Source organism: Mangifera indica, chromosome 8 (genome assembly GCF_011075055.1).
Source record: "Mangifera indica cultivar Alphonso chromosome 8, CATAS_Mindica_2.1, whole genome shotgun sequence".
Taxonomy (NCBI): domain Eukaryota; kingdom Viridiplantae; phylum Streptophyta; class Magnoliopsida; order Sapindales; family Anacardiaceae; genus Mangifera; species Mangifera indica.
In genome coordinates, this window is record NC_058144.1 from 2,281,753 (window position 1) to 2,293,559 (window position 11,807).

At 30.4% G+C, this 11,807-nt stretch overlaps 1 pseudogene; it reads right to left on the reverse strand.

Annotated features, from left to right (window-relative positions):
* Positions 1-861: 861 nt before the first annotated feature.
* LOC123223162 lies at positions 862-2,404 on the reverse strand (annotated as a pseudogene).
* Positions 2,405-11,807: the final 9,403 nt, after the last annotated feature.

Sequence of the window (11,807 nt, forward strand, 5' to 3'; positions counted from 1 at the left end):
GAAGTGTCGGCCAGATGAAGATTGTTTGACCCACACTTCTCTAGACAACAAAGGCGTCGCTAGATGACGCATGACCTTCTAGATTCGTCCAATCCAAACGAATCTAGACGAAGGTGGTGGCCAGAGATGGATTAGAGAGTTTCGTGAAGGTTGCTGGTGGCTTCCTTAGTTTTTAGAGGAAGAATGTGATTTTTCAAAATTAAAAAACTTTAACTAGAGGTGAAATTGTTAGTTTTTAAAACTTAGGAATGAAAATGTAATGAATTATATAATTTTTTAATATTATTGTTAAAATGACAATTTTATCTTTAATTTTAACTAAAAATTTTAATAAAAATTGATTCATAAGTGAGATTTTAAGTTTTTAAAAGTCAACAAGTATCAATTTTGGGTTACACTGTAACTTGGGTGGGACTAAGTGCTTTGGCCCTCGTATTAATTATAAACGGGTCAAGGCTTGTGGTATCACATGCGCATCACTCATTAAGTAAGTTTAAATATCTTTAAATTTCATGATTGGATACCATGTATGTTGGGCTAAATTTCATTGAAGATGCTTAGTTATAATTAATTTAATACTGTTTATTATATAATTTTGCGTCAAGGAAAGAGCGAGTCCATGTATCCTGGTGCTGGAACAATTAGAGCCGCTGAGCAACTGAAACAAACCGACAAAGCATGTGACTAAAAGGTTATTGGAAACAATCTTAATCATTTTAGTGGAGGAAAAAGTTGGAATGATTATGGTAGTTATAAAGAGACTATCAGACCACCCGGGCATTGCTACGCTTCTAATTTTTGGAAAATTGTAGACATCTTGATTATTATTATTAAAGATGATAATGACAATGCCATCCAATCTAAAAATAAACTTAAAATCTCATATTTTTAATATATTTATGTACATTTCTCTCTTATACTGACATAATCACAATACTTTTGACTTTAAGATCTATAATATAATGATATATAGAATATTCTTATTCCGTTATACATTTCTGCCGGCGACGTGGCATAGCGGATCAGTTGATCGATGACAATGTTGAAGATGATCACTGTTATAATCTTCCAATCTAGGGTGAGACCTGTTGGGAGATAAAGAAGATGATCGCGGCGTTGGCAATGGGAAATCTTGGTGTTCATCACTGCTGTTACAGTATCTTATTAAAACACGCTAATTGCCTAGATGTCTCCGTATATGTGGCCATTGAGCTGGGAGGCCACAAGCTTATCGAGCACTGCCCAGTTGGTAAGACTGGAGTCTATGTGATAAGCTGAGTTGAAATCACCTGTGCTGACTTGATTGTTCACAGAGCTTTCATTCTCAATGTTGATAATGGGTTGGTAACAGTTTTGGCTACCGGAGGAGTTGGGACTTTCTAAGCTTGGGAGTTTCATGGATGAGTCAATATTGTACCCATATTCAATCCCTGAATCAATTGATCTGAAAAGTAATAAGTTATTATGGGCTTCACTTTCTTCATTGCAAGTTCTACTCATCTGTTGAAGAATTTCCTCTAAAGTTCCTTCGCTGCATGAGTTGAACATATGGCTCCCCGCCTCCCCACTGATAAACGAACTTATAGGACTCTCTAGGGTTTTGTGGTGATTTTTCTTCTGGAATATACGGCATACAACCCATCCTTCTTCCTTGTTTGCTTCTCCAATAACATTCGATACCTAGATTAAAGAAAGAATTAATACATCATCAGAATTAATATATAATATGGTAGGGAATATAGAAGAGTTGAAAAAACCGCTTACATTGGTGGTTTCAGTGGTATTATCGTCCAGGCGGTATTCGTGCATAATCCAATCGGACTTTTGGCCATGAGGAGCTCTACCTTTGTAGAAAACCAGAGTCTTCCTCATTCCAATCCGCTTAGAGTTGCTATATATTACCTTGTCTCGGCCAGTAGCCTTCCAGAAACCTGCAGCAGTAGCTCGATTTGTCCTAGTTCCAGTGGGATATTTCTTATCTTTATGACTGAAGAAATACCAATCATTTTGAGGTGTGGTACCTATTTTGCACCTCTCTGCAAAAAACCATATCAACTGGAACTTCAGCAAAGGAAAAGCATTAAAAACTGGATGTCTACAGAGCAGAAGCAAGCTTCTGGATAAGAAATTGAAGACATTAATTACCTTGTATATCCCATGGTTCGAGTTTATTGAGATCGACATCACGAATCACATCCAAATCGATCTTCTCATATGAGACCTTCTTCCTCAAGTAGTAGTTCAAGAGTTCCTCTTCAGTAGGATGAAATCTAAAGCCAGGAGGGACTTGAGATTGGCCATTTACAGATATACTCATGTTTTCAGGCATTTACAACAGGAGATTGATGAAGAAAGAGGAGGAGAAGTGATAGAGAAATGAAGAGAATTCTCACTAATTATTTGGTGTACCAAATTAAGTATGTGGAGAACTATATATATAACAATAATAAATTGAAGTGAGTATGGGCGTTTACGACAGAGGTAAAAGAGAAAAAGCCAGTTCCCATGGGTAACTAGTATAGTCCAAAGTAGGTGTTTTGGATAAAAACTAATATCCAATCAATATAAACCTATTTTAAATATATAAATAAATATATATTATTATATTATTATATAATTATATATTTTTAATTTTTAATTTAAAATTATTTAATTATAAATAATATATATAATATATTATTTTATAATATATATATTTAAATTATGTATATATAATTTTATATTAAAAAACTGAATTAAGCTGAAGAAATTAGAGGTGGACAGTTCAGAATAATTATTTACTTCCACCTAACTAAGCAACAGGACTAGCAGACAGCAAAACAATCAATACCGATATAAATTGTCATTTTTCAAAGGAAGCCTCATCACATGCCAAAAAAACTTTTTCACCCTAGATTTGCTTAAATGACATTTCTGACTTCTATGTTTTAAAAACTTAAATTCTCACTTATCATCCATTTTATTAATAAATTTCATTGTGTGAAAAACGTATAGGTTATTTTACATATATTTTTATATTTTCTCTATTTTTTATAATCTTTTTATTTTCTCTTTTTCCCTTAATTTAGGAGATAAAATGCAATTCATTCAAATATTAGTGGTCTTCATGAAATTTTGGAGAGTTTTGAATATTTAAAAAAAAAGTTTATGAATATTTTTAAAATTTTTAAAATTTTAATATATCTTTTAATAGTTTTAAAAATTACAATTATACTTTAAAAAACAAACACAAATACAACGTATTAAAGTTAGTTAAAATTTTAATATTTTTTACTAGTATAAGTTATAAATTTTTTAAAATAATAAAAATATATTGGTATTTAAAATTTATATTAAATATTAATAATAATTTATAATTTTGGTAAAAATATAAAATAATCATTTTTAAGAAAATTTTAATAAAATTGGATGATAGATAAAATTTTGATTTTCTGAAACTTAAATGACGGATTTGACATTTCTTCAAACCTTGGGTTACATGTAATACAATCTAGTAGGTTGATAATTGGAATATTTATTTAAAGTAAAACACACATGCTTGGCCGAAAGAGAATATCTAGCACAGTGTGGAAGATTGCATGGGAAGAAATTATACGCCTTTGTGGTAGTAATGGTGATGTCACCGTTTTTATTGGAGTGGCAATTATCATGATTAGACGATAGACACTGAATTTTCATGTATATTTTTTGTCTTCTATGTCTTGGTTTCCCTTGTTCCCATTATTAGCATTTTCGAGTTCTTAGAAATGGGGGTAACGTATGTGTCATAACATATATAATCATCTTCTCACTTTAATTAAATTTAAATGAACACCCCCTTGCCTAGTTGCACTTGTTTTCCTTTTTTCTTTTTTTTTTTATTTTCTTCCTAGTGAGAGTTCATTTATATGATCCCAAAAGAACAAAAACATGTGATAAATTTTAACAATGAATGTTTATGACGTTTGTTCTTTTGATAGAATTTTGATATTTATTAAGAGTATAAGTAATAAATTTTTTAAAGTGATAAGAATATATTGGTATTTAATATTTATATTAAGTGTTAATATCAATTTATAATTTTAATAAAAAATATAAAATAGTCATTTTTAGGAGAATTTCTCATATTTATTAATAAAAGTAGATGGGAGATAAGAATTTAATTTTCTGAATCGGATTAAACATTTCTTCAAACCTTGGGTGAAATATAATAAAATTCATGGAAAATAATGTTGAGAGCAAGGCCAAAGGAGTATTTTCCATCCAAAGTATCCTTTAATCTCAAGTTTTCACTCCTTAACTTTAAAATTCTCATTTACTCATCCATGGACAGTTAAAATTAATGAAACTCTAACATCTTAAAATTTTATCTCATTTCCTCTCCTAAACATTAAAAACTAAAAGTTTTTTCCTAACCTAAGTTTTAAAAAATGACAATTCTTCCCTAAGATTTAGTTTCCAGATCTTCGATGTCATCTATATTGTTATTGTCAGCAGTCTCTCCCTTTCGAAACTTTTTCTTTCTCTGATGATCTTTCTCCACTCAGTTGAACATCTGATCGACGTCGAATAAGGCTTGAGAGATGATGAGAGATAAAGAGCTTCATCGGAAAGATAAGCTCTTCATCTTCCCGATGAAGCTTTTTGTCTCCCGTCGTTTTTTCAGCCTCATTCGACTCCAATCGGACGTCCAATTGAGTAGACAGAGACCGTCGAAGGAAGAGGAAACTTTAAAAGGGAGAGACCATCGACAATAGTGTCAAAGATGGTGTCGGAGATCTGGAAACTAAACCCTAGGGGGAACTATCATTTTTAAAAACTTGAGTTAGAAAAAAAGTTTTTTGTTTTTAAAGTTTAGGGAAGAAAAATGAGATTATATTTTAATTTATTTTTAATATTATAAATAAAATAACGATTTTACTCTTAAAATTATTAATTTTAACTAGTTATAGATAAATATTTAAAATTTTCAAAGTTAGAAGAAGAAAACTTAAAAAAACAGTATAGTTGGAAAAAGAGAAAGTGGGGCGGCGGGGTGTGGCTGGCGGGGGTTGTGGCCTTGAGAGTGATCGTGTAAGTCTTTTATAGTAGATTTGATTATTTGAATATTCATGCTTGGCCAAAACAGAATACCTAAGACTGTGTAGAAGTTTGCATGGGAAGAAATTACACGTCTTTGTCGTAGTAATGGTGACGTCACCATTTTTGCTGGAGTGGCAATTATCATGATGAGACTATAGACAGTGAATTTTCAGGTATATTTGTTGTTTTCTATGTGTTGGTTTCCTTTGTTCCCATTATTAGCATTTTCAAGTTCTTAGAATTAGGGGTTAGGTAAGTGCCATAACATATATAATCATAGAGCTGGCTTACCATGACCAAATTTACACCGAATGAAACAATGGATTATTATTATTATTATTAGGCCAAAGCACTATTTCCCACCCAAGTTTAGGTGATTCTCAAAGTTATATCCATAAGAATTGAAAAGTTTAAAATCTCACTCATTCGTTAAAAATTTAAGTTATGGTTAATGATAAAATTATTATTTAATAAAAAATTTTAAAAAACTAAAGTTTTATTATGTTTATCCTCTTCAGTTTGAAAATCTCATAATTCATTCTATCTGAAATTTGAAAAATCAAAATTTTCCCCCTAGGGTTTGCAAACCATCTCTGACCACTTTGACTTTCTCTCAGCTTAATTATCTTTGTTGATCACATCTCAGCCATTGGTGAAGCTTATTTCCTCCAATAAATACAAAGACGACCATCAAAGGTCTCAGACGAAGATGAAGTGGTTATCTGAGACCTCTAACGGTCGTCTTCGTCTCAGATGAAGATGAAATCATTTTTGCCCAAGACGAAAACAATTTGACGAAGACTATTTTGTCTTTGTTGAAGGAAATGGACTTTGTCGATGGTTGGGATGTGATCGATAAGGAGAGTTAAGCCTGGGAGGAGAGCCAACGTAACGAGAGATGGCGAAGTTCACTATCTTTGGTGACGGTTTGCAAACCCTAGGGAGGAAATTTTGATTTTTCAAACTTCAGGTGGTGGGATTGTGATATTTTTAAACTAAGGGGGGTAAAGAATGAAAATTTAGTTTTTTTTAATTAAATAACGGTTTTACCCCTAATCTTAACTAAGATTTTTAACAGATGGATGAAATTTTTGACTTTTCAAATTTTACGGGTATGACTTTAAGAACACATTTAAACTTGGGTGGGAAATAATCCTTTGGCCTTATTATTATTATTGTTATTATAAGAGAAAATTCAAAGACTCATAATGAGGAGTAAGTGTTGTGTATAACTTAAACCTATACAGGTTAAAAGGCAAGTTTTACTATATCATAAAGTACACATTTGAATTATTTGATTCTCTCTCTCATTTTAAATTATACAGGAGATTCCAATAAATTAAACTAAATTTTATATTGAATTATTAATCCCAAACAAATAATCTTAATTAAATTATTGATCACACGTATAAATAAAATCTTGACATGAACGATGTTGACAAATCAATAATCATGGGATACCACAGGACCAGCGAAAGCTATGCATTACTTGCATTACAAAATTGAAACAGAGTTTTAGTATATTCACCATTTTTTAGGTTAAGAAAAAATAAGAGACTTGTTTCGATGTATAACATTTATAGGATGGAAGATTAAAGAATAAATTATATCATTATAGCAGGAAATAGAAACAAAGGGTAGAAAAAGTTATGAGTATCATGTGATGCATATGTGGTTGATTTGTTAAGAGTATGAAAGATAATCTCAGTTGAGTTGAGACTTATATTTTTCGTATGTGGGAAGAGAATCCCACAACAGTATAAAGAAATGAAATTATTATCCTATTATTTCATTTTTTAAAATTATAATATAACTCTACATCAATAATTAAGAAACTCTTTTAAATATCTAAATTGCATAATAACTTTGTTGTTTTCGTTTCCTTTCACTTTCACTCCATTTTCTATCGGGTCCTCATGTAATCCCCACCGCCTCCTATTCTTTGGTAGTCCACCCAATAGTCCCTACCCCTCAAGCAACCCTCTCTTGTACCACCATCTTTTTCCTTTCATTTTTGGCTCACAAGACCCTATTTCCTATCGATAGAGTCATTGACTAATCCTCACAATAAAGTCATCCGTAACTCAATCAAATGAAGGAGATGTTATCAAAAACTTAAATGCAATGGAAAAGAGGGTTTTGTAGGCAAAAAATTATGACAATAGTGAGATTGTAACAACAATGAAAGAGTTGCCATCACCTAGAGATTCCAACAAATTTCAAAAATTTACATCTAAGATTTCAAATGTTTAAAAAAGATCAAATTATGATATTTAAACTTTTATGCGAGATTTGCAAAATATTATACTTTGCTTTTTGATAAATATGGATGGTGAAATTATTACTATACCTTTATGACATTAGTTTTTTTGACGGAATTTGATTTTAAGTAGTTAAATATTATTTATATATTCTAGGGGTAGAAAAATGTTTTTGAGTCAAACATAGAGTAAGAAAATGTAATTTACTCATTTTGATAATATATTTTCATAAATCTATAAAATGAAGCATGGTTAGAGATTAAGACATATATATATAAATAACCACGTTGGATAATTTTCAATATCAGATTATGTAAGAAAGAAAACAACAATTTGAGATGCCTTTTTTATCACAGATTTCGTATTCAAATTGACCTTAAAAAGAGTTATGATAAATTTATTTGGTTAACAATATAAAACTATGCATTAACCTCATGTTACCAAAATTGACCATTCATAATAGTATGATGTTAATGGGCTGTCAATTTTGTCAAGGAAAACGTAAAGATGCAATAAAGTACACCCATTAACTGAGGTTGGCACTACACAATCTATGGACATAATGCGTCGCATCGAATTTTAACCAATCCGTACTACTAAATTTGGAAGCTTCAATGACTATATCCTCTATGAAATTATAATCTAACTAATTATTTAGTCGAATTATTATCTTTAATTCATCAATCGTGTATTGAGCGGCCATATCGGGGGGTTCTTGTAGGTACCTTATTGACAATGATATATACATAATTTTTCTATTAATGCTGCATCTGAAAATGATATGGGCAGAGCATCTTTAAGAAAAAGCGATATTTTAACATCCAAAGTTGCAATTATTCAATAGTGAATGATATTCAAATTGCATGCATCATGTGAATAACATTTTGGAATTGAGGGGCCACTTGGAAAGAGATGAAATCAGAGAAGATGCCATTGCTGGCTGCTAAGAAATGATATTCGTCCACTAATTCAAATGACGAAAAGATTCTCCTCTGCCACGAAGATCAACTCCTATATCTACCTCAAGTGTATTCCACTAGCTTTCTCTATTCAGGAATATTATCACCGGACGTTTCTTCAACCTGTCAATTATTCATTTGTTGAAAACCAAAACATGTCCCCAACAACAAGCATGGTAGTCTGTGCTGTAGTTGTACAAATTAATATAGTAATTAACAGAAATGGTAAAATTCATTATTACTTCTTCTCCCTGCAGTCAAGTGCATGTATGTGATTGAAAACCATCAAATTAGGTCTTCTGACGGGAAACAAAAAAAAGTTGGTTCCAGATGGCTACAAAGCTGTTGAAACACATGGAAAACGAGGAGAAGAAAAAAATCAAACATGGATATTATAATAGAATTTAACAATGAACCATGTTGCTGTTTATGTTTGTTGCCATAATCCCATCAAAAGTTGCTCCTGCCATTTATGGGCTCATCATCATGGCTGCTCTCCAGTATACTTAAAAGAAAAAAAAAAAAAAGTGCAGCTTTGTCAAGTTTTCAGAAATTTTGTAGAAAGCTTGTAAAATATAGATATATACAGTTTCATACATGTATTGCAAGGTTATGAATTACCTCAGCAACAATGGATAAACAAAAATCAAGTTAGAGCAAAATGAAAGGTAATCAGGGTAGAACAATACTTAATTAATTAACATTTAAAATGATATATTTGGTTTTCCAGAGTCAAAAAGGTTATTCTACTTTTTGTATTTCACATGGCTAACCTAAGTTCGATATTTTCCATGGAGCTATTATCTTAGTTATACAGTATAATATAATTTTTCCCCCCTCAAACTTATTTTTTATAGTTACTTTGAATGAAACCTGTTGTATTCCATTTACATTTATACTGAGTCATTGCGATACCATTAACTATTTCTCTTTAATCATGCATATTACTCGTCCTCGTTACTGTAGAGAGATAAGCATCTGGATCTTCTTTCTCATCCGGACAAATGTTCAAAAGTGAAGGGAAATATTGAAACATACTTAGATAATGTCTTAACTTTATGAATCAAATTCTTCCACATGCAGACAGTTTTATTTATATATTATACATACACACATGGAAGTTCAGGACCATTGTATACCTTGGAGAAGAAAACAGACGCCTGGCTTGTCCAGTATATAATATTCTGTTAAAGCATTAAGAAAGTTGATTTTGTACCCAACATGAACGTGTTTAACGTGGCTGTATTTGCCTTCTAAATTAATCAACAGTTGTTGATGACTATTTAGAAGGGCCCCAGAATATTGTCCTGGATTTTACGTAGAATAATATTTATCTCCTGCAAAATAATAATAAAAAAATTTAGTAGGCCTTTTCAATATACGTGGCTAAGTAGAACAATGTATGTGACAGGACTGGCACTTCTAGAAGACACTAGAGATCGCGAAATGTGAAATTAATACATTTATAGCTACACCAAAGGCTTATTTTCCACCCAACAAATATCTAAATCCTTATTTATGGTTAATTATTATCAAAATTTTTAATTAAAAACAAGAATAAATTTATTATTTTACTATTAAATTTTAAGTCTTAAAAGTAAATATTATTTTTTCTTTCAAGTTTTAAAAATTGATATTCTATTTTATTTTTAAAATTTTAAAAATTTAAATTTCATCTTTAATGTTTGTTTCTCTTTTTCAATGACTACTATTCTGATAAAAACCTAATATTTTTTATTTATTTTTCAGATCTGATCACAAAAAATAATAAAAGACGACCACTCATTGCCATGAAAGACAATGAAAAACAACTATTTATTGCCACAAAAGACAATAAAACATTATAGTTTATCTTTTGAAAGACAAAAAAACAAAGGATGATAATTTGTTATTTAGATTTAGATAACGAAATGTCACTTTCTGTTAGAGAAAATTGTCGTTTGTTCTTAATTGGTGGCCAAATTTTCTAACTCATTGAAGATAAAATCTAGAAATCGGAGAAAAAATAAATTTTTTAAAATTTAATTATAAAAAAAATTATAACTTTTCAAAACTAAAAAAAAAATGGTATAAAATTTTAAAATTTTAGTGTTTAAAAATAAATAATACTCTTACACTTATTTTTAATTAAAAATTTTAATAATAATTAATCAATAAATAAATATTTAAAATTTTTCCTTTATTATGGGTATATTTTCGTGACCATACTAAAACTTGGGTGGACTATAGTCCTCAGACATTATAATTATTTTGGCAAAATATATATATAGTTCACTGGTGAAGATTAGATTTGGTTCCCTCCTGGAATCTAATTTTTTCATTTTTTCTAACTAAAATTTGTCTGCATTATTACTCAATCAAAACACAACGTTCATTTTTAACTGTCCCACCTAGTTCGTACTAGTAATTACATCCAAATATAATTTTGTTTTATTATACTTTAAATTATTTGATTATGACTATATTAATTAAGTGATTGCCCACCACGAGCTTTGCAACTGTAACGCTTTGTTGTCCAGCCAGCCACCATCCATTGCATTTTACCCAAACCGTTCTAGACATAAATTTTTACCTCTTGGTGGTCATTGAAGCTGGGTTCAGTTATTTTACATTTGATTCGTGATGTTTAATTCTGAAGTCATCCCTTGTTGGAAGACAAAGCAACCAAAGAATTTGAAAGAAGACTGGTTAGACATTAGAATTTTTAAGTGAAAAATTAGGTTTGAGTCTTTATCATATTTATGAAACTTTGACTTGTTCGATAAAGTAATTGTGGGTGACCAAACCAGATGGGTTCCTTGGTTAACAAAAATTGAAATTGAAATCAGAGGATTGCAAGTCTACAACAAGATCCTCTTCCAACTCAAGACGATTTTCACAGATTATATTGCTAAACCATAAGCAGATTGCTAAAGTTTTAATATGAAAATTTTGAAAGTAACGTAAGCAGATTCTCACTAAACCGTATTTGGGCCAGGTCTGGCAGGACTCTGGGATTCAACAGAGGGAAGTCTTTAAACGTAATGTTTTTGGATTTCATCTAATTTTGCTGGGTCGGAACAGCATGGCCCAAAACTCGAATGAGGTTGGTCCTCTTAAGAGGGCACTACACATCCGCTGTCAACACTTTTGAAATTAGATTTATGATAAATTCAACTTTATAATCCTATAAATAATTAAATTCATTGAATACAAATATCCGGTTTAATAAAAACTTTAATACTATGTTTCATGCTACAATTTATATTTTATGGATTAATCAATTTTGTATTAGTTGCATGAGGTTTAGTTTGTTCTCTCTCTTCAATTTTTTTTTTTTTTGGAATTTGAAATATAATCAAGTGAAATTTTAATTTATGAAAAATTAATAGGGAAACTCTTTTATTTTTAAATATATGTATTTATTAATTCTAAAATTTAGGGAAACAATATTTTATTTAGGGAATTTTAAGATGTCAAAGAATAACCTTTTCAAAGCATAATTTACATGGGCAAGTTGAATATGATTTTGTTTCGTCATACGATA